Source organism: Cavia porcellus, unplaced genomic scaffold (assembly GCF_034190915.1).
Source record: "Cavia porcellus strain 051 isolate PalLab524CR breed Dunkin Hartley unplaced genomic scaffold, mCavPor4.1 scaffold_13, whole genome shotgun sequence".
In the NCBI taxonomy this organism is placed as follows: Eukaryota; Metazoa; Chordata; class Mammalia; order Rodentia; family Caviidae; genus Cavia; species Cavia porcellus.
This window is the reverse complement of record NW_026947496.1, coordinates 42,550,775-42,574,931: the sequence shown is the minus strand read 5'-3', so window position 1 is coordinate 42,574,931 and position 24,157 is coordinate 42,550,775. Positions and strand designations below refer to the sequence as shown.

The 24,157-nt window shown below is 44.7% G+C and overlaps 1 non-coding gene across 1 annotated transcript; it reads left to right on the top strand.

Annotated features, from left to right (window-relative positions):
- Positions 1–18,864: 18,864 nt before the first annotated feature.
- Positions 18,865–19,081, top strand: LOC111757898 (small nucleolar RNA U3). The gene has a single exon (XR_002792149.1). It is a non-coding gene; the product is annotated as a small nucleolar RNA U3 (small nucleolar RNA).
- The last annotated feature ends 5,076 nt before the right edge of the window (positions 19,082–24,157 follow it).

Below are 24,157 nucleotides of genomic sequence, written 5' to 3'. Positions count from 1 at the left end.
AACTCTGGGAAGTCTGGTTCATCACTCCCAGCGCTGCGGGTTGCAGACCAGGGAGGGGTGGACGGTACTCTAGAAGCCACCCTGCAAGCCTTGCCGAGAATCCTGCCTTCTACCAGTGTGCAATCTATTCTTCTCCGTCCCTGTTCTCTGGTTCTCAGTCCAGCAGAGAGGGGCCCAAAGCAGCCACGCTCACCGTTGCTGTTTTCTTTCCTGGTTCCACCCTCTGTCTCTTCCCCACTTCAGAGTATTTTTGCCTCTCAGGTAGAAAAATAAAACCGATTAGCAAACATTTTTTCTAGTATTTGTATCTTACACTGAGGCTCAGTTCTTAAACATGAATACCAAGCGTTCAGTATTCTCTTCTAGACTTCACTCTCCTTTGGGGTAGGAGTGTCACAGAAAATACATGACAGCTGGGCACATTTAAATTTCAGAGAAAACACCAAATACTTCACGGGATATACTTCTACTAAACATTGTTATTCATGTGACTCAAATCTAAGTTGGCTTTATTTGCTGAATCATTTTATTTGCTAAATCTGCCAACTCTATTTTGGAGAAACAGAGGCTTCTTTTCTGATTCCCTTAATTGGGGCGGTGCCAAGGAATGGAAGGTATGGAAGGTCATGTTACTATTCCACAATATCACTTTCCCATACACATAAAAATGTGCACCTTTCATGAATTTTAAGGACTCATAATAGGATGCATCATCTGTTTGATCCATGGGGTTGAACCATCTGAAGGTATTTACTCGGGACAAAAAGCTGCCATGTATTACATGAGTTACAAAGCATCTGTTTTTTACAGGTACAGTTATTGCAACCTGCTCTTCTGTGACTGTGTTTTGATCATGAACATTCACACCAAATGGCTGCAAAGGAATGCAATATAATAAAATTCTGCAAAACCCCAGTGGCCCTACACACACATACGCACAAACTGATGTTTATTTGAGCTACCAGAATCACAAAGTACTTTCAGGTGGGCACTTAGGCAAGTTACTTAACATCTCTACACCTAAGTAGCTTCTCTGTAAAAAGCCTGTCACATAATGTGTTAGATATAAACTTTAGAGTCAGAATTGGCGACTGAAGTCATAGCAAACACATTTCATAAGTGTTTTAAGTCCATTGAGAAAACAGACCTCTAGTTATTAACCTTTCTCAGAAATGTCTACAAGTGAGAGAGAATGTGACTAAGGTTGAGCACTGACAATGAATCACTTATAAAAGCAAACTGTCAGTGTTTGGGAAGGACTGCACTTCGCCTCATATTTGTCTTTTGCTTCTCATATTCCTAGTTCTACACTCGTCTCTGCCCTGCTTGGAACTCCATGGAGAGGCTCTGTGGAGCGCAGATCTAAATGACACAATTTGCTTTTTTCAACACTATGCATGCCCAGGTCCCACCTTACCCACCCATCTTCTATCCTCCTACCATTCCCATCACTTCTCCAACCTGATTAATATTCTCCCATTTCACATTTCCCCTTTGGGATTGAAGTTGCCAAGGTTGCAAGCAGCTGCATCTATTGATAACATGGTAACCAACCGTGTGTACACACACGTGTGTGCTGAATCACCAAACTCATTTTTGAAGTCTTTATACTTTTTTGGGAGAGAGAGAGGGAGAGAGGAGAGAGGAAAAGAAACACTCATATGCAAAAATTTGAGGAAGAAAATAGCTTCAGCCTTGAGAGAAAGGTTGATTTCTTCTTTATCCAATGGGCCCCCTTGGACTGTGTCACTGTTACTTCTAGGAGCCATCCCAACTTTGCATCTGTCATGCTCCAAAAGAGACTTGAGCTGAGCTTTCCTCCCACATTGGACTGTAGATGGGACTCAGGATGCCCTGGTCTGTAAAGGACAAAACAGCAGGACATTGTTTATCTCTTCTCATCCAGGCGTCCGTGGCTGTGCTGATCTTGCATTCAGAGTCATGGAGTAGAAGCCCCCTGTGTCTTTCCCTGTGCCTGTGTTCTTCCTTGATGAAGAAGAAAAGATACAACCCCACCTGTGGATCTTTCTAAAAGTCAAAAAATCCCTTTTTTATTCCATTTTCCACAGACGCTGGAAATTGTCTTAATTCACCAATAGGTGCATCTTTTTAAAGCCTATCTTCCTTTGCTGCAAGGAAAGGTGTTTGGATAAGCTATGACAATGGCCTAAACACTCAATGAGGGAAGTACTTTCATATGTGCCCAGCATCTTTCTAGGACAGTGATGGCAAACCTACAGCATGTAGGCCACTGCGGCTGCGTGTAACACTGAAAGCTCTGAAAGGTTTACTATCACTGCCCTGGGAGTTGGAAGCAAACAGCAGGAATAGCCCCGCCTCTGAACACCTGCTAACATCAGCCTCACAGGGTCACCCACATGGGCAAATTCATCTGCTCAAGGACGGGGCTTCCACCTGCCTGTGATGGTTGGTGCAGAAAATGCCTCTAGGAAGGCTCTGAGCAGCCCAGTGCTTGACACTAAGAGAATACTCTGAGGGAGATTTCAGGAGACCAGCACCTGTTTCTCCTCTGGCCACAATGAATTCCACTCCTTTTCCTCGGGGCACCCATTCCTCTCATTCTCCTTTCTCCCACCTCTCAGCCTCTCTGCATCTTTTGCAAAGCATGTCAGAGCCCCTCATTAGGTTGAAAAGTGAGGAATGTGCCAAATAAAGAAAGAAGACCTTCTTCATGACTGTTTTCTCTCTAATCAACAATCGACTTTAAAGAACCCTATGGGTTGGGGAGACAGAGGGACAAGTGACAGTAGTTAGAAAGTCATAAAACATCTGACCAAAACTCCTTCTCCTTCCCTGCTCAGAATTGTAAGAAAAGTCAAGGTCAAAAGCACAGCCAGGTAGAAGGATAAGTAGAAAAACCATAAGGCAAAAGCAGTAGCAGCTAACCCTCTTTAAGCAAATGTTAAATGCATCTACTAAGGTGATAAATAGTACGACAGGATGGAGTGTACATGGTGTAAACACCTTGGATACAATTCTAATAATTTTTTTTCTTTTTTTTTTGCTTCAAGTGCCACAGATTGTTATGGCAACAAAACAGAAAAACAGATCACAGTATTAATTTGATATCTCGGCTTCATTTGTTCCACATTTGCAATACAATGCGTGCATAATAAACAGTGGGGCCTGAGCCAAAGCTGAGAATCCGCTCGCCCCACAGAAGGGCGCCATGGAGCACCCTCTCAGCCTTGAGTTTTGTCAAATAAAAAATAAATAATAATTTTCTACAAAGAATGGCAGCTCTGCTCCCCACACAGTTTGAAATTGGGCTGGTAACCCTTGAGAAGCCGATAATTCCATCTGAATGGTGATGCAAAAGAGTCCAGGGAGGCGGCACAGCAGTGTAAGGAAGGGTCGCCCTCTGGTGCATGTGTTTTGAGCTGATGAAATTCACCTTCCCCCTGCTCTTGGCTCTCCAGGTGCCCCACCCTCCCAGGGACTCACTTTTTATTCTGCATCCAGAGCGAGCTTTTCATCTTGGGTTGTGTCCCCAGTGAACCCTTCATAAGTTGAAAATGCCATGTCAGATGTATCCTAAGTCCAGAACAGAGGCCGTACACCTAACCCAGGATATGTCACGGCTTAGCCACAAAGGACACAGTAGTGTTGTGAGGAAGGAAAAACTATGCAGACAAGAAGATCTGATTGCATAACAAATATGAGACTGACCCCACGGTCACCCCAAACAGTGTCAACATCAGATCCCACGAAAGCCGCTCACTTCCCTGAGGAGCATAAGCCATCAGTAGAACATCCCACAGAGGATAAAACAGTGGCTGGACCACCAAGGGGTGTTGAGCAGACTGCTCCCTCTTCTGGCCTCACGGAATTAATCTTTCCATCTTAGCCATGATGTCCAGGTCTGAGGCCTTTCCTCTCGACAGTTCCTGAGGAAACCCTTGTGGGGAAAAGTGATCTGAAGCCTCAAGGGTTCTCTGATAATAGGCTTTCACATTATTTCTTTTATAATAAAACAGCATTATATATTGCCATGTATGTTCATGTGACACTCAAGGCAGAATTCACTGAATCCTACAGGTTGGATGAATCCAAGTGTATTTGTTTTATGGCGACAGAGTTCTGGTAACTTGTGTTTCCTCTTTTCTGTAGGACCCACAGTGGTATGGATCCTGTACATCTGCCCAGAATGCTTCAAAAGGCAGAAAGCCGATGCTCAAGAAAGGGGAAACAGACCCTTGGGATGTAGTAAAATCCAGTGACAAAGCTTTGAATATTCTGAGCTCTGTACCTCAAAGTGGGTAGACTCCAAGCTGGACAACCAGAGGTGGGGTTTCTGGTTTGGGTCCATGATGCACCTTTGATATACTCCTCAACAGATTTAAAACTCCTTGAGGATTTAAAACTACTACCCACCAACATGTAAAATACAGCAATATTATGAGAACTGAGAATGAATGTGAGAGAAGAAATATAGGCGAAGACAAACAAAGGTAGAGAATAAAATGCTGACAAAAATCAGACTAGAACCATTCTACATGTTTATAAAGACATATCAAAAATTGTGCTCTTAGTTACCTAGAAGCCAATGGGAAACAGAAAACATACCCAGATCAAAAAATAAAACTGATCAACTACTCACCAAAGAAACAACTAAAGTATACACAAAGATTAAGACCAAGAAATGCTCCTATAGATCATTACAAGAAGACAATGTTGAATGTCATGGCCAATGTCCTTGGAAGTTTCTTTACAGGATACACAACAATGAGTTCCCCGGGGAGAGATACAAGGCTGTGGCATCACAGTTAGTAACTCGGGAATCCAGGCAGCAGGAGGTTGCTATGACTCTGGACCAATTTAAAAAATACGCAGGTTAGATTATTTAGCTTTTACAGAAGGAACACATATTTTTCAGCAATCTCCAACTGGTTTTTAACCAGTTTCAAGATGTCAGATAAAGACATTTGTCAGCATCCTCTTTGCGGCTTTATGGAAGTGTAATTGATGAACAAAATTGTATGTGAAGTGTACAGCATGATGATTTGAAAAACGAACATTGTAAAATGATTTTCACAATCCAATTAAATAAACCATCTATCCCTTCACATAGTTGCTTTTTTTTTTCTATTTGATGAGAACACTTAAGATCTACTCTGAGTACGTTTCAACTATACAGTACAGTTATTAACAGTGGTCACAAGATTATTATTATTTTTATTATTATTAACTACAGGTCACATTAGCTCCTCAGGACTTTTTCGTTTATAAGAGAAATGCCGCCCACTTTGACCACATCTTCCTATTTTCCCAACCCAACCACATGGCACCCCATCCAAGTCTCTGTCTCTATGAGTGTGACTTTCTTCTTTTAAAGATTCTATATATAAGCAATACCATACAGTGTTTATTTGTCTTTCTCCACATGACATATTTTGTTTAGCAAGATTCTCTCCAGGTTCATCCATGTTGTTATAAATGACAGGATTTCCTTTTTGTTCCTGTAGTTCTGGAAATTCACACCACTCCCTCATGCATGCTTGGGCAAGCATTTTACTACAGAGTTACATGCTCAGCTCTTTCTTCTTTTTTATGGCTCAATATGCTACTGTGTGTCTATTGTGTTTATTTATCATTCATTTATTAATGGACAATTAATTTCACATCTTGGCAATTATTTATTGTACTGTAATAAGCATGAAAGTACAGACAAATCTTTTAGTGATTTTATTTACTTTGGATATGTATCCAGAAGTGGGGTTGCTAGATCAAAAAATAGTTCTCTTTTTGTGTGTTTGATTTTATTTTTTTAGTACTGAAGATCAATTCTGTGCTTCCTGCATAGTTAGGTAGGTGCTTACCACTGAGCTACATTCCCAGAATGGTAGTTCTATTTAAATTTCTTTTTTTGAGGAAGCTGTATCCTATTTTTGATAATGACAATACTACTTTATATTCCCACCAACAGTGTACAAGAGTTCTCTTTTCTCCTCTTCCTCACCAGCACTTTTTACCTCTTGATTTTTTGATAAGTCTTTCTAATGGTAGTGAGGTAACATCTCCGTGTGACTTTGATTTGCATATCCATAGAGACTGGTGATTCTGTCAACTTTTTAAAAAATTCACCAGAATATTAAAGGAAAACAAACCAGATACACAGACTTCATCGTTGATGAAAGTAAAAGATATTTGTAACTCAGAAAGATTAAAAAAAAAAAAAAAAAAGAAAGAAAGGAAAAGTAGATGGATTTTACCAAGCTGAAGATCAAACCTAAAACTACAGAAAGAGGAGGGGTTGTAAAGAGAGCTGAGTCATCCTGAAGAAACCTAGATAGCCTCAGGGCTGAAAACCACAGGTTCCACAGAAGGTAGGTGTCTCAATTTGGGATGCTTTAATAAAATACCAACTTAAAAACAACAGAAATTTGATACTTACAGTTCTAAGGACTGAAAAGTCCAAATCAAGGCATTAACAAATGTGTTGATAAGACCTTTCTTCCTTATGCCTTCTAGTCATGTCCTAACACAAAGGAGAGAAACACTCCCCGAGGGTTCTTTTATGAGGGCACTAATCTCACTAAAGAGGGCCCCACTTCTGAATACTACTTTCCCATTGGGGATTAGGTTTCAAGAAATGCACTTGGGGTAGACACAGCATCAGGGAAAAGTGAAGCAGGGAAAGAAATTTTTCTGAAAGTCTTTAAGAGAACTGAGAGTCCCAGGTCCTAATCCAGTCAGGCAACCAGTTCTCCCACACCACCTGGCATGTTAAGACGTTGAACCAGAGCAGCTTAACAGGTTTGAAACAGGTGGGATTGCACATAAGGACAGAGCAGAGGATGCCATGCTTAAAGCTCGAACAGTCAGCCCTCTGCCCAGTTCCAGGTCACCACAAAACAGGACTACACTCCCAGGCAGGGGACTGGAAGCTCTTCCTTCAGGGAAACCAAACACTCCAGAGGTATATGGGATCCCCAAAGAAAAAGCCTGCTGACTATCCGTTCCTCCTCTACTGTAGCCCTAAGACAATGAACCCTACAAGGGCCTGCACCTACACGCAGGGTCCCTTGAACAAATGAAGTGTGAGTCACCAAGTTTTTGAATAATGCTGTCAAAAGAAAAAGACACCAAAACAAAAATTAACAGGATAAATGAAACTTTGGGAAAACAAAAATTTCAAGATATAAAATAAAGCAGGAAAAAAACCTTTTTATCAATAATATTCTCAGCTAGATAAGCACAAATCTAAATAGATGGCAAAATACTGCAGTTATTAAGTCCAAGGAAAATAAAAGTTGAATGAGAAATAAAATACTATCATGATCCATTATTTGGTTCAGCCATGAATAATATTCAGAGTCACAATAGAAAATAAGGTAAAAGGAAGGAATGAAAAATGTGACTTAACTATTTTGGGAGGCTGGGAGAGGGGAAGGCAGGGCAAGCCAAAAGTTTCAGCTGCGATAGATACATAATGCTTATGTAGTGGTGCGGCACCAAACTAGAAGCAACAGGGGAAGAATCAAAAGTATACTTTAAGGAGGAAGACAGGAAGGAAAGAGCGGTTAGAAGACTTTCTGACTCAGCATTTCAGCATCATTTAAATTGTTTGATGATGTGCATGCTTTGATCATGCTTTGTGCTTTGATCAAATAAAAATTAATTTTAAAGTTTAATTGTTTCTTAATCATACATGAATTATATTAAACAACGGTTAATTTACAAATCATATTCCCAGACGCTCCTAGGATTCTGCTGTTCAGTGTGCCTGGTAAAGCGCACACCGAGCAGACGTGATGCCCTGAGGAAACAACGTACCCTGGACTATAAGCTCCATGAAGACAGAACCATGCCCAGCACTATATAGCACTTAACACCAGAGGCACCTAACACCTCACCTGCCATTCTAAATAATAATAGCCAGTGGTATTGTTATTTTACCTCTTATCAGGTACCAATCTAAGTCTGTTTCATGTATTAAGCCATTTAATCCTATCAACATTCCATAAAATACATCTTATTATTATCCCTATTTAATAGATAAGAGAATTAAGGGGCAAAGAGGGTAATTTATTCACTAGCCCCCACAAACCTGCCCCAGGCAGCAGCTACCAAGAAGGTCAAAGGAAATCCCCCTTGGACCTAGAGATCTGAATGAAACAAGAGGCTTACTCCTCCTCAGTCCTCTGTGACCCCATGATGGGCCCAGAGGGAGGGTCTGCCCATTTCCTGCATTCTGGGCTCTGCTAAGTGTGGGGCTGCCCAACGCCATTAGCAGGCTGAATGGATGTGACCTCAGAATTACACAGCTGCTCTGAGGGATAATTGCTCTGTAATCTAAACCACAATGGGCATGAGAGAGAAAGGTTTCAAAGGGGGCTGCAGTACACGCATGTCTGAGGATGTTTGCAAGACTCAGTGCCCTGAGAACAGAGCGATAGCTGTCCCCAGCAATGTCCCATGGCTACGAGACCTCTCCAGGGTCCCAGTGAGGACCTTGAACCCCATAGGGACACTCATGCTAGGAGATGCCCAAAACACATTATGTTAAGTAAGCACACACTATTAACAGTGCTAATAAGTAGATGACAGGTACATGGGCAGAAGCAGGACACAAGGACCTAGGGGAGGGGGCCAGGGTTCATTAGTTGGCCTCCCCGCAGGGGATCACAGAGACACAGATTGACCTACTGCAGAGTATGGGAATCCCACAGCGCTCTTTCTGGATGCCCTGCCTCAGAGCCAAGCTCAGCTTCACCAAAAAGCTTCACAGGACGCCTACCATGTATGCATCCTGAATAGGGCAGATGCACAGGGCAGCCAGTGCCCGCATGCATGCTGCAGTGGACACCTCCAAGCCCAGCAGGAGCATGGAGACTGTCACTGGCAGAGCAGCTGCAAGTGTTAGGAAGATATGAGGCCAGAAAGTGAACAATCCCTGCAGGAACTGAGGATGGAACATGGGGCTCGTGTGGAAGGGTCAGGCAAGTTTAGGGAAGGCTGTACAGGTCATCCCTCTCCACCGTCACATCCACAGGGTACAGATGCACACAGGGGCAGTGGTCAGAGAGAGAATGTCTTGTCATTCTATTCTATCCCGAGATGAGGTGGCAAGCCCAAGGATCCTTCTGATGCCAGCCATGGGCTCTTTGCAAGACCGGAAGCTGAGGGAACTATGGGAAGCATGTGATGGGGTGCGGCAGAGGCTGGGACTGTGTGTTGAGAGCAGTGGGAGCCACTGTACAAGCCAAGCACAGTAGAGGAGTTAGACCGCAGCATCCTGTGTGGTGTAGAAGTTGGATTATGTCAGACAGCATGTGTGGGACAGATGCCACTACACTTTACCACATCTTAGTGCTTCCAGAAGCTCCCAGGAATAACCATCCCGGCCTCTTCTTCCTTCCCAATTCCTGTCCCAGCCCCTGACCCCTGCTGCACCCCAGGGAGCTGGAATGATCCTAATTGCTAAAGGGGTTGGAGGGACACTGGAGCATGGGTCTGGAGGGGACATGCAGATCTCCCTCACCTCAGGCCAGGCCACTTCCTCCTCTCTGGGGCCCGGTGACACTGAACTCATCCCTCAGCATCTCTCATGCTCTTGCCCATCTGCCACCTGCTCTTTCCGCCCACCCACCAAATGGGTGCTTTTAATGGAATCAGCTCAAAAAGAAAAAAATCCTCCAAGTAACAAAGAATCATATAATTACTTTGCAGCTCCTTGTCCTTGGTAATTTTATGCTTGTGTTGCTATAATTACACATTACGTGGAGTTAGAGAGTCACAGCTCTTGTGTGGCCGATCAGTGACATCTGCAGGCTTTTTAAATGGAAAAAGAAAAAAAAAAAAAAACATCAGAAAGCATGTCTGGCTGGCAGAATGCTTTATTACTTTGACTGCTCCAGACCCCAGCCATGGGGACTCATAAATCTGGGTGTTGGGATTCCCAGAAGTGGGATCTCTGGGGAAAAAATGTGAATCCCATGCTCACGGTAAACATGTGGTAACCTGTGTGTGAAAGCTTACTCCTCTGCCATGTTTCTGGTCTGCCATGGATTCCTTTCCTTCTCTTCCTGTTTACCTCGAATATGGCTCCTAAACCAGGCGTGGTGGTGCACACCTATATTCCCAACACTCTGAGAGGGTGAGCTAGGAGGATTGCCAGTTCAAGTCCAGCCTGAGACTGTCACAAAACAAACAAACAAACAAAGAGCTGGGGATATAGCTTAGTACCAAAGCCCTGGGTTCAAGCCCAAGTACCATTAAAAACAAAACATTTTAAAAGCTCCCAAACACTTCCTGTCTCTCTTCTCCATTGAGGCCACTCCTTCCTCAGTCCTTACCTAGACCCCTGCCTCAGCCTGCCACTGGCCCCTGCCACTGGATGATATTTTGTAAACAAGACAACTCTGACAATATTATTTCCTGTCTGGTTTTCCTCAGGGACTTATGCTGAGTGTTTCTCCCTCCACCCCAGTCTTCCTGGACTGGAAGCATGGGCTCCAGTATGGTAGTGCTGAGGTGATAGAACATTTTAGGAGGTGAGCTCTAGTACAAAGTAATTAGGTTGGGAGGTAACCATCCATGGAAGGGATTAATGAAGGTCTCATGGGACTGGATTAATTCCCACAAAAAGGTGTTGTTGGAAGGTAACCTGACATTGTCCCTGTTCTGCATGTGCCATCATCACTCTTGCACACACCCCTACCATTGTGATGCTACCCACCATGAGGCCCTCATCAAGCCAGCATCATGCTCTTGGACCTACAAAACTGTGAATTAAATAATCCCTTTTTCTTATAAATACCTCAGGTATTTTGTTATAGCAACAGAAAAGACTAAAATCATTCGCCACTGCCTGTAGAACAGGGAAGACCCTTGCATGGATGATCAGGAGTCTGGCTTCCCCATTACTGCAATAGCAGCTCCCATTCTACTGCTCCTAATTCTGGGCTTTGTCTTGAGGTGAGGCTGAGGGATCTGGGGGAGGAAACCAGAGGTACCATCAAGCTGCTCCAGAAGGCAGGCTCTGGCTGCGGCCTCCATCACTGTTCTCGTGCCCAGGGCCCCGGTCTCTCCCCATTTGGGTAGAAGCTGCTGCTGCCGGTAGTTTTTGGGCAGACTTGAGACTTTTGAGCCCTGCTAGTTTCCTCACTCCGAGTGGGGCTGGTGTTTTCACAGTCAAACCCTTGGAGATGACAAGAAAAACAAGGACTAGAAAAGGGCAGACATCCCACAGCTCTGACACAGACAGCAACTTGGGATTGGTCTCATGTGGTCAGACAGGAGCAGCAGACCTTATTTCCTCTGCTATAACCACGTCAGGCTTGGGAGTCCAGAAAGCTCTGGATTCACTATTTTAAAAGAATCTAGAACTGGCCAGCTCTGTTTCTGAGCACATAAGGGAGACAACAGGAAGGTGTTGCTGTCCATCTGTTGGGGAAAACTCACAGAGATCAAAACATACCCTCAGCCCCAAAAGACACTAGATCCTGGCTCCTTTCAGCCAAGCAAAATGCACAGGACCCCTTCTGGCACCTGTGCCTGCATACTTGCACCAGCTGAGAGGGTCAGGGCCACTGAACACCCCTCCACCTGAACCCACCCTGACTCTGTCCCAGAACTAGCTGCTTGGTCCTCCCCTGTTCTGTAAGGTCTTCCTCACTGGTCCTGCTCCATGATGCTCCCCAAAGCTGCAGCTCTTCAGAAAGCTTGTGTCCTCCTGCCAGGCACACTCCAGCCTTTCAGTGAACCTGGACTGACTAAAAATCTGGAAAAGAAGACAGCAAGAATATCAGTCATAAAAAGCTTGAGAGGTCAGGCATGGTGGCACATAACTATAATCCCAGCACTCTGGAGACTGAGGCAGGAGAATCATAAGTCAAGTTCAGTCTGGGAAATTTAAGGAATAAAAATAAAAGGGTGGGCATGGCTTTGGATGTAGTAAAAAGAAAAAAAAACACAAGTTCCCTACCAGGTGAGGGGGCACCAAGGTGGTGTGATCATGGGAATACTACCTCTTCCAGATTCTGAGAGCTCCTGTACTCCTTGGCTTGTGGCAGCATCCCTCCCCTCTGCCTCCATCTTCATGCAGTCTCCTTCTCTGTTTCTATGGGGCTTCTTGTCTCTTAGAGAGGCGTTGTCATTGGATCCAATCCAATCCAGGACGATCTCATCTTGAGACTTAATGACATTACTTTAGAGACTATATCTCTATATAAGGTCACACTGGGTGGACATGAATTTTGGGGAACACTATTCAAAGATGACTACTATGTGTGAATCTATGCTAGATGTGTACCTACATTATCTGATTAACTTTATAAGTCATGATTCTTTTCCTTCCTATTCAACAGGGAAACACTGCCCTATAAATTAAGCAATTGCCCAAGGCCATACAAGTTCTGTCACCAGAACTTGGAGTTCTGCCTTTTCTTCCTGATCGTCCACTGTCACTGAAATGTGGTCAGTGCTTACAACTGAGGAAATGGCCCAGATTCTGTCATCTCTCTCATTCTTGGCCCTGTTCTTGCCCAGACCTGGGATTAGATGGGGTATGGGGTATTGGGAGAATGACTGAATCTTATGTAAGTGGAAACACAGGCGACTGAAACTACAGCCAGGCTGGGTCAAGGTCAGCCCTCCTCTGCAGGCTACGTAGAATAAGGGTCATGGAAAAGTTGCACTCGGAGTCTGCATCTTTGCACGGCTGGATGCGAGGAAAGGGCATTTTCAAAGATTTCTTTTCATTCAAACAGCCCCTGAGCTCAACCATATGGAGGGCACTGTTTGAGTCCTGCCTTTCAGAGGAAGTACACAGCACTTTGAGCTTGAAAGGGGGGTCACTCGCCTGGCTGCAGTGTGAGAACACAGGCTTACAGAGAAGCAGAGGACACTAACTCACCCTCTAAGACTTGCTCCAGACTGACAGGAACAAAGGCAGGGACATGACAAAGAAATGCACCACAACATAAAATGAGGTGTGGGTCCTCAGAGAAAGAGGACCAATGGCAATTCTTAGAGAGCTGCCTGGCTATTAGAGGAGGAGGAGGAGGAGGAGGAGGGGGAGGAGGAGGAGGAGGAGGAGGAAGAAGAAGAAGAAGAAGAAGAAGAAGAAGAAGAAGAAGAAGAAGAAGAAGAAGAAGAAGAAGAAAAACTAATCCAGAGCTGTCCCAATGACTGAGCATTTAAGGACACAAGTGGCCTGGACCACTGGCCCATTTCCCTCACCAGTGTTCCTAGAAATCACCAGGAGGACAGAACCCGAGTCCTTGGTAGGAGACTTTGCAGTGACTCGCGGTGAAAATGCCTGCAGAATGCTTCCGGGAATGCTGGTCTGAAAGGGAGCAAAGAGGTCAGGGACTCGGAATGGGAGAGGATGTGAGCAGGACAGGCAATGGCTGTGGGGCAGGAAAGCCTCAGGGCAAGGCAAGTCAGGTCACTGGTGTCCAGTCCTAGAGTCTGCCTATGCTGCATGGAAGAAGGCAGATGCCAATCCTGTAATTGCCAGGAACAAAGGGAGATCAGGGATGAGATGAGTTCACCTAGCAGGTTTATGCCACCAAGAGCCTCATGGGCCTCTAAGGTAACTTTGATATTGAATAGGATTGGAATTGATCAATTTTCCCCTTAGTTTTTTCCCTTCTAAAAAACTCTGTGATCTGATATTGATTGTTTTGTTTTGCTTTGTTTTTATGGTACTGGGGATTGAGCCTAGTGGCCTTTCACTACTGAACTGCATCCCCAACCCATTTTTATTTTTTTTATTTTGAGACATGCTCTTTCTAATTCATTAAGTTGCCCAGACTGAGCTTGAAGTATGATGCTCCTACCTCAGCCTTCCAGAATGTGTGCCACCATGTGCAGCTCTGATAGACTTTTCAGACTGACTTGCTCTTCCCTCTTCCTACAGGAGGAGTGGGATGGGATACCCAGAAGGGAATAGGAGGAAGGAGTGGTTTTATCGTCAGCAGCTCCACAAGGGATTGCTGTCCTGAGAGCCCCAAATATGGCTTTGCTTTCACTTTTATATTTTTTCTTCTCTATGGGACATCCTTCTATTAGTGGGAAGCACCAGACAAAGTTACAGAAGCAGAACAGCAGTTAAGGGGGACAAGGCATACTGGGGAGATTTCCCAGGGCCATTATATTCTCTCATAAAAGTCACAGTTGCCAGGTAATGAAAACCACAAAGGAGGAGGTGGTTTCCTCCCTCATCACTGCATGAACTAGCTCATGTCCTCTGGTTTTCATGTTGGTGCTGAGTAAATACTATGATGCAAATGGACATAGCCACTCCACCCTCAACCCACCTGCCAACTGTTCCATAAGCAACACTATTCATGGGACCATGCAGCACACAGACTGCCCAGGGAGTGACCATATCTGGGTGGGATGACATCCTCTTGGGACAGATCACTGCACCAAGATAGAGGCAATAAGAAGAAGTGCCATGATAATAAGAGGGGCACATCAGAATTAGCAGACAAGCATCCTTTGCAGGAGCGGCCAGGTGCAGCTGGACCAGCATAGTGACTGAGAGTTCAGGGGGGTAGAATGTGAACTGGACTTTGAGTTAGGACTTCAAGTAGTTTTCATTTGCAAAATGTAGAAAGAAAAGGTACAGTCACCTGGTCATTCATTCTCAGTCCTATTTGCTGGCTTCTTCACATCTCAGTTTCCAACACTGGTGTGTCCCAAGCTCAGTTCTGGACTACCCCTCTACACCACCATCCCCCTGGTATCTCTTACAAGCACCTGCCCCCTCCCCGGCCTAGCTCCCTCCTCTGAACCACAGACTCCGACCTCCAACTCCACTGTCACATCGTTGGGAGGTTATAACTCAGCCTGTCACGCTTCTGCCCAAACAGATTGATATGTGCTTTTTTCTTCATCCCAACTTCTACCTTCTGATTATTCAGTCCCCAACCTAAGCACCTGATTCCTTCTCTTCTCACATTTGCCATCTGATTTGTAGCATGTCACACTGGTGTCACCACTCCTAAACTTCCACTGTTATCACTGTGGTCACAGCCACCGCAATCTGGCATCTAGAATTCTGTAGAGCCCTCCAGGAAACCATCTAGGTCCACTCCTCCCCTCTCCTTCCCCCTTTACCTCCTCTTTCTACCCCGCACTTTGAATCATCTGCCCTCCCAGTCGATTCTTGGCCCTGGTCTCCCTTGACTGCCCTCTGAGGTTTCCCCTAGGCCATTAGGAAAATGGCCTTACCAGTATCCCATGGAGCCAACCCCCCATTACTTCCTCCCTCACCAAGGCCTTTGCCCTGAGTACACCAAGGAGCACTCCCTAACTCTCCATGGAATCTTTGCTCAGAGATCCCTCCCTCAATGAGGCCTACTGTGACCAGGCTTTTAAAAATCGAAACAGAGCGCTTTCCAAACCTTGTACCTGTGTGTGCCAATACAACAACCAGTTCCACTGCTGCGTTCTGCAGGGTACGTACTCCCATCATGGCCAAACTCCAGCCATCAGCCTGAGTTCAGTGGATCCAAAGCTGGGAAGATAGCATCAGTGATGCCAGGACACGAGGAGGCCTCTGTAACACAAATCCCCCTTCTAACATCCTCATGTGTTCCATACTGTCCTCATTTATCATATTCACCCTGTGTTTGTCTTCCCCAACTAGAATTTTAAATTTCTGGAAACTGGTTCAATATATCTTTTAGTCCCTGATATGTCCTGAGTAAACTATAACCCTGGGTCAGATCTGACCCGCAGGCTGTTTTTATAAATATTGTGTTACAAAGTTGTGTTATAGGAACGCTCACTCACGTATTGTGTGGACTCATAGCACACAAATTCCTGAAGGCTCCATTCCCATAGCCTATGCATCTCCAAAGACCAGCTTCCTGATACTTTCATACTGGGTTAAGATGTCAGTATACAAATTTGGGGGACACAGGGTTCCGTGTCCACATATTGCAATGCTTTACCCAATATGCCTATGACTGTGTGCAAAGGGCGACACCTTGGTCAGCACATTTAGCTGGATGGTGACACTGAGCCATGACACCTGCTTTCGTTTCCTCCTGAGGATGCTCTGGGGTCAGATATGGACATGGCTGTGACCTTCTCCTGGGCTTTAAAGAGGAAAGTTGGATGTAAAGCTGCTGTCTCCCCAGGACTGGCCCTGAGCCCAGAAGCCTCCTCCATCTAACAAGGTGTGACAAGGTTAGATGCACTGCAGTTATATCACAGTGTCACCTCGCGGACCTCTGGCAACTTAATTATTTTATCCCCATTTTACAGAGACCAGATGGAGTTTTCAGATATTTAAGTATTGTCCCCAAAGTCATCAGACTGTCCAGGGGCAGATTGGAACTGGAGGCAAAGTCTTGAACTCCAGCGCCTTTGTGTCATTTCTGACAGCTTGTGAAACATGAGACTCCACAAGGAGCATGCGCCCAAGGGCCAGTCTTCTGTATTTGAGATAAGGGACAAAACATCTCAGAGGGACTTACCTTCTTCATGGAACATCACGAACACATTTTTAAAGCTATGATACGGAGTTCTGATTCATTCAGTCCACTTAATGGTTGCATGAAGTGCTAAGGAACTCAAAGGCTGAGGATCTGTGAGGGGAGACACCACCGAGAGTTCAGGCTTAATACATCAGAGCCTGTCGTGAGGGTCACTTGCCCACCCAGCGTTTCTGTCTGCAACTCTCTGCAGAGGAGGTGACACATGACTTGACAGATGAGAAAGGGACATTGAGCAGGGCCAAGGTTCAAACCAACTAACCAGATTCCAAGGCCTGGCCTTGGTGACATGGTCACTTTCCCCTATCATTCCACTCTCAGTGTTGGTGTTAATTCAATTTAAGCTTGGATCATAAATCAAACTGCCTTGGTGTTGGAATGGTAGCAGACAATAAATGATAACACAGACATTTAGAGTGGAGGAGCCCCGTGGGTCAACCAGGCTGAAAGAGACATTCTCAGTGGCGTTTGTTAGCATCACTCAAGGAGCTGTAACAAGGCGGATGATCACTCTGGGGGAATCTGACCTCTTCTAATTTGAAAACCTACTCTAAGTGCTTGTGAGGTGGAGCCAGAGTTGATAACCAGAGGTTTAGTGCAATCTTCTTATTTTAGAGACAAAGAACCCATCCCTGAAGCTTTGCTTTTCCTTTTTTTCTCTTTCCTCCTTTCCACAGTAGTGGGGACAGAACCCAGGATCTTCATATTGGTTGCATTCTCAGCCTTTTTAAACTTTTTATTTGGATGCAAGTCTCACTAAGTTGCACAGACAAGGTTCAAACTTGCTATCCTCCTGCCTCAGCCTCCCTGAGACTTTTTAAAGAAATTTTCTCCATTAATGCTGTATAGGGACTGACCTTGAGACCAAGGCCTAAGTGTCTCCCTGCCTACTGTCCTTTGCTTTGTGGTATTCCCTACTGTCCCAGAATAAACATGAAGGGAGTCCACTAAAATGTGGAATATTTAGAATTCTCTTAGAAAGGGCCTTAAAATCCTCTGAGATCTCAGAACATCCTGGTAAGGCAGGGTAGAGACCAGAATGATGGTCCTATTTTTCTCATCTGGGAAAACCTGCAAGCTTAAGTGGCAGGAGGCAGTGCAAACAACTCTTCCCAGGGTGAAAAATCAGGTATGGACTTCTGCATTCCATAGCTGTGTATTCTTTGGTAAATTCCTGAACCTCTCTGAGCATCATGTTCATTAAGGAGAGCTCTGACTCCTCACACTCTTGTGAATGCTGCCTTTGTGCGTAAGGGGTAACCAAAACTGTAATGACCAAACGCACCTGAATCTCTTTGTCAGCTCCTTTGTAGACGGGCCTAGAATCACATGCTGCTTACAGGTGAGAAAACAGAGACTCAGAGAAGTCAAAGTACTTCTCCAGGAGCACGCTGCCTGGTGAGGGTGGACCTGGGACTCTGACTTAGACTGTGGCTTTCCCTCAGTGCTTTCTCCCTGGACCCCGATTGCAGACTCTGCCCCTCAAGCTTTGTTGGTTCTGCCAGGCTTTTTAACACAGACTAGAAAATCAGTTCCTCGTTAGATGCCTGAGTGCATGAAAGGGGAAAAAAAACTGTCCCCGCAGCCTCCATGATCAGCTCCACCCCTGGAAGAGAAGTAATTAAAGCCATGAATCTTGGGCTGCATCTGCCATTAGCAGCAGCAGCAGCAGTCAGCCCCGCACGATCCTCCATGGGGCCACAGGACAAAGAACAGCTGATCTGCAAATGTGCACAAACCGCTTAGCTCTGGATTTACTGTCCCTTGAGGGACCACCAGTCATGTTTATGAGGGAGATAATCACTTACTATCATCAGAAGCAGCAGCTAGAGACCCTGAAGGAGGCAGCTGGACCAACCCAGTGGCCTCTGGACAGACAGTCATAGGGATGATCTGAGAGTAGCAAGAAATGGGGGCTGGATGATTGGGTGGATGGGGAGAAACTTTTCATTTTCCACGGTCTTTCTTTCAACAAGACTCACCTGTGCTGGAGAAAGGCACCCTCTTATTTCCCCTTAGAAGAAACAGCTGAAACTGGGTATGATGCTGTGCATCTGTGATGCTAGAACTCTGGAAGACCAGCAGGAGGATGGCAAGTTAAACCCTGCCTAGGTATGGTTAGTGACTTAGCAAGACCTCATCTCAAATCAAAATTTAAAAAGGACCAGGGATGGAGCTCAGTGTGAAGGCCCAGCTTCAATCTCCAGCATGCCTTGCCTGCCAAAAAAGCTGAAAGGAGGCAGGAAGAAATCAACCCAACTGTGCTTTTGAGAGTTCATAGCACAAAGAAAACTTCTTTTAATTTTGAAGAGAATGAAACAAAACAAAACAAAGTGGATCAGAGTAAAACAATGTAAATAACACAGGATTTCAGAACAAAGCAGGAAAGGCTATACTTTAAAGGATCATTTCTATAGTGTGTTACTAGCGAAGCTTCTCTGATCGTGTAGAGCACCAGAAACCACGAGGAGGAGGCGTAGTGTTCCTTCCTGAGCATGAAGCCGGCTCTGGGTGTTGCTTGAGTGCAACTGCCACTTGCCATTGATAATCGTTCTTGCTGTCCCCTTGGAGGCAGCAGGGGAAGGGAACACAGGCTGAGTGGCAGAACAAAACAAGAAATCAACAGTGGCTACCATAATATCTGTTGTTTTCGTTGAAATAGATATCCATACCTTCATACACCATGTTAATACAAATCAAAATAGTATAAAAGCAATCAAAATAAAGAATAATGGCCTTACAGGCCTCCAAAACCAGATATTAGGAAATCAATTATGGCTGTTATTTTTTCAAAATAGCTGTCCATACCTTCATGAATATTGAAATAAAATAATTAAAAACAGATTAAAACCAATCAAAATCAAGAATAAAACCATTATTGGCCTTCAAAATAAAATGATAGGAAATCATCAATGGCTACCATGATGTCTCCTTTTCTCCAATGGAGCCATCATCCATAATAAAATCAATGCTTGTAAACTCTTTAGGTGAAGTTCTGGGCATATATAAGCCTATATACATGTACATCTGTCCTTTCTGTACTGGGGGAAAAACAAATCAAAGCAAAAAAAAGTATAAGAAAAACAAGAAACAAGAGTAAAATAACTGTAACCAAGAGCCCAAAACAATAAAAATATAGGTTTTAAAACAAGGTGGTAGGGACATACCAAATTTTGTCATTTTGCATAATTATCTTCAAAAGTCTTACTAGAATTACCGGATATAGTCATGCTAAACTGATCTAATCCCATGGATACTAATCCTAATAGAATTAGTAGCACAATCATTTTAGTAATCTTAAATGCATATATACAAATTTATATCTTTTTTCTTTTCTCTTCCTTTTCTCCTTTTCCCTATCTGAGTTATTCTTTCCTCTTGGAGCAGTTTCCTAATGCCCATCAACTGAGGAGTGGATAAAAAGATGTGGTATTTTTATACAATGGAGTACTACTCAGCTTTAAAGAAAGACCACATTGAGGCTTCTATAGGTAAATGCAGCTTATGAGCATACTCGTAAGTGAAGTAAATCAAACTCACATGTGTAAATACCGTGTTGTCTCTCTAGTATAAGAAACTGGAAGAGTAAATAAGATACAAAATCTTCAATAATATTGTGAAAGGGTAAGAAATTGCATGGAGGAGACTTCGAGAAGCAAATAAGGTGTGGTGTAAGCTCTCCTAATGCATGGTGTCTACCCAGTGTCAACTGTTATGTGACCTGGATCACATACCTTGCCCTCTCTGAGGTTAAACAACATCCTTTATACAAAGCCCAGGAAGCACCATGCTCTGATACTCCATTACTCAGAGGCCTGCAGGAAACAAAGTACAAAGGCCAAACCAGAATGGGCCAGCAGCAAGTGACAACAGGCTGGGGTGCCAGCAGCTCGGGGCAGGGTGGGAGACAGCACCCATGGTCTCTGTGCAAAGTTTGAGTACAACAAAACCACGTCTCCTGGGGACGTGTTTCTTTAAACTAGGGTGATTCTGTGGTCAACCACTGAAGACTGTGGGTGCCAGCTTAGGGCACTTGGATTTGGGGTCTCTGGGATTCTTTCTTGAGAGCAAGGAAATGACCCATGGGGGTTTAAGGATGGCTGTAAGGCAGAAGAGCTGGGGAAAATGATCTGGGTTTTGTGGCCCCTTGCGGCAGTGTTGGGGATGAGGGCCCCTTGAACTCCTCCACTGGGCCCTCTACATCCCCATTACATTTGAAAAGGACTTTGTTTTTCCTGAGTATTTTTTTAAAACTTGAAGGCAGCAAGACAGCGTGAAAATCTGCATTGGCCAGAGGGAGTTCCATTTGCCAGCCTGAAATCTCTGTTGCTTGTTAATTAGAAGAGCCGAGAAATCACCCTTCAAAAACTGCCTTTTCAACTGGAAATGCCAACTGTTCAACCTCTTGTGAGAAACCTGCTGCTGGCCACCTCTGGAGCCCAAGCCCTAGATGGCAGAGTGCCCCAGCCGCACAGTAGAAACAGTCACCCTGTGCCATTTCTGCCTGTTAATTTGTGTGGAGTGTCACACTCACGATGTCTTTATCTGTTTGCCTCAGGAGCCATCCCCAGCTCTGTGCTCCTCCCTGGGACCCGGCTGGCTGAGCCTTCACCCCAAATGCCAAGCCTTCCCTCCAGCCTCCAGCTGCAGCATCTAGAGCTTTGTCTGGCTCCCACCTCACTCCTTGGATGGCTTTGCTCCTGGCTGAACAGAGCAAAGGAAGAGCTTGGGAGGCTTCAATAGTAGGTGGTAATAGCTACAGGAATTGACCTCCCAGGCTTTATGGCCTCCTTTCCTGATGGACGAGTCACAGAAATGCAAAGTGGTCACCTAGGGGACCCTAAAATCCTTCCAGACAGCATTTAGATCTCAGCCCACAGAGAGAGGGGATGCATATGTATTTGGTCTCCTGGCACAGAGCATGGATAACACTTGGGATTTCCTGAGTGGTGACTGGGTGCATCTTTTACTCCATTATTTAGTCTTTGACCTCAGCTGTTGACCCACAGGGTTTCCTGGGTTATAAAAGTATTCTTTGGTCTAATAATCTGACTTTCACTGGCTCCTGGATAGGAGATGGTCACCAGAAAACCAGGCCTTAGTTACAAGATTGGAACTTTTCATCTCACTCCTAGTCCTCCAGGGAAAGAAAAGCTGGAGTCTGAGTTAAATGATCATATCAGGCGGGAGCAGAAGAACATGTCGATAATTCTAGTACTCAGGAGGCTGAGGAGGATTGAAAATTAAGCCAGCCTGGGATGCCCAGTGAGACCCTAGCTTATGGAAAAATAAAAAAAGAAAGAAAGAAAGAAGGAAGGAAGGCAGGCAATCACCCCAACATGGTTAAGCAACCACAAAAAATGTGTGAAGGACAAGACAGAGCGTGTCAGGTTAGTGAATCCATCCACAACCTAAAACAAGGAATGCACCCCATCTCCAGGGAGACAGAAGCACTGTGGCAGGACCCTTCTGGGCCTTGCTCGGTCATCCCTTCACCTATGTGCTTTACAATAAATCAATAAACCTAAGTATTGTCCTGAGTTCTGTGAGCCAACCTGAGGAGAGGCTCATGGAGACCCCAATTTATAGCCAAATTGATCAGAGATATTTGTTAACAGGGACCCACTACTTGTGATTATCCTCTGAAGTTGGGGTGAAAGTCTAGTGGGTCTGAGTCCCTACTCTGTAGGGTTTCTGCATGAGCTCCAGGAAGTTAAAGTTGTAACTGAATTGTAGAACACCAAATTGGTATTCAATGAGTTGGAGAATTGGTTAGAGTGGAAAAGATCCCCACATAGCTGTGTCTAAAACATTCGGTGTAGTACAGAGAAGAGTTGTTTTCCCCTATTTCTAAGGGCAACATTGAAGTGTATCTCCAGAAGTGACAGGCAAGTTTTCTCAGGATGGATAGACAGAGAGCGATTTTACCTGGAGAAGAGAGAGGAAACAAGTCAGTTTCCCATGAGGACCAATATAAGTGGAAGGGTTACAGGTTTGGAGGAGAAGCAGGAACTCTGGGTTGGAAGGACAGGAAAATAAATTTCCTTTCAACAAGGGAAGAACATTCTGCACTGGGGAACAGGTTCATCTGGAGAAAGCATCTCCCCATCGAAGGTTCTGGAGCAGGCACCAACTGGTACCAAGAGCGGGGAGCTTAGAGAGTTAGGTGCCACCTCAGTGTGCACCAGGAAATCTGTGTCCACCTGTGACACTGGATGAGATGGATTCCAACCCTAATTCTGCTATTAATTTGTTGACAGTTACTTACATCACTTAACCTTGTAAAATAATAGCGCTCAGAGAAGACCACTTGGACAGGGGCCCACAGAACCACATTTCGGGGAAAAGCTCTACAAGGTGACCTAAGGTCAAGAGGGAACAGGAGAAGACACTGAGGCTCTTCCCAGCATGACAGGGCTGCTGTGACACTAGCAAGGAGGCTCTGAGTCTCAGAATTAAACTGGGGGAGGATTTTTGCAATTTGAGATGTCTGATTGATTTGAGGAACATAAAGCACGTAAGTAAAAAGTGTTTGTGCCTGAGAGTAGAAAATGACCACCGTGCCCCCTTGCACCCCCCTGGCAGGTGGAGAAAAGCACACCTGACTTAAGACTAAGCTCAGAAGCCCCGAAAGTTCATGAGAGAGCAGAAAAACCTTCTCAAATTCTAGTGAATTTGAGTAGGAAGTAGAGCGGGAAAAAGGACAGCTATGGTTTGAATGAGTCCCCCACAGTTCACATGATGGAAACAACCCCCAAGCAGCAGTGCTGAGATGTGGGATCTTTACGAGGCGATTAGGTCACAAGAGCTTTATGGATAGATTAATCCTGTTATCAAGGAAGTGGGTTAGTCATTGTGGGGATGAGTCGGGGCCCCTCCACATTTCCCCATGTGTGCTGTCCTGGGCTCCTGTCTTCCACCAGGGGTTGGTAAAGCAAGACGGTTGCCTCTAGACCCGGGACTTCCCAGCCCCAGAACTGCAAACAATGCATCTCTGTTCTTTGTAAATTACTAAGTATCATGAATTTGATTTTAGATACATAAACCAAGGATACATTTGATTTTAGATACATAAATCAAGGAAGGAATTAAAATGGCAGAAAAATAGAGAAGAAAGGGAAAAAATACCTGGTGAAGCAGATAGGCTACCTTGTAGGGAATGCTTCTTAGGATCATCCCAGAGATCTGAGCCAGCATGGCCATCCCCTGGGATGGTAGCCAGACACAAGGCTGCTAGACCAGGGCTAGGGATGGAGGCTTTAAAACCTGGATTAAAAAAAAAAAAATTGCTCCAAAACTGGTTTTTCTTCTGTTGTTACCCCCAAAGACCTCAAGATCTCTCTGAACATCTTAGGCCACTGCTATGCGGATGGCCTTTTTCACTTTAGTGGCGTAGTGGCCAATTTGGTTGACAGTCACAGGTGTAAAAGTCCCAACTTTAGTTAACGCAGACAAGACAGTCATCTTTAGCATAGGTCATGAGCCATCTTCAAAGGCTGAAAGACAAGAAAGGGTCCTTTGGACTGGCCTTCCTAGCTGTGGGTAAAATGATAAGGAGCCTGTTGCAAAGTTGTACAAGAAAATGGGCTAAATGACATTGAGAACACTCTGCAGAGCTCTCATTCTGGCTGGGAATGTGGTTACAGGGATTGGAATAGCCTGTCTGAGTGATAGGGACT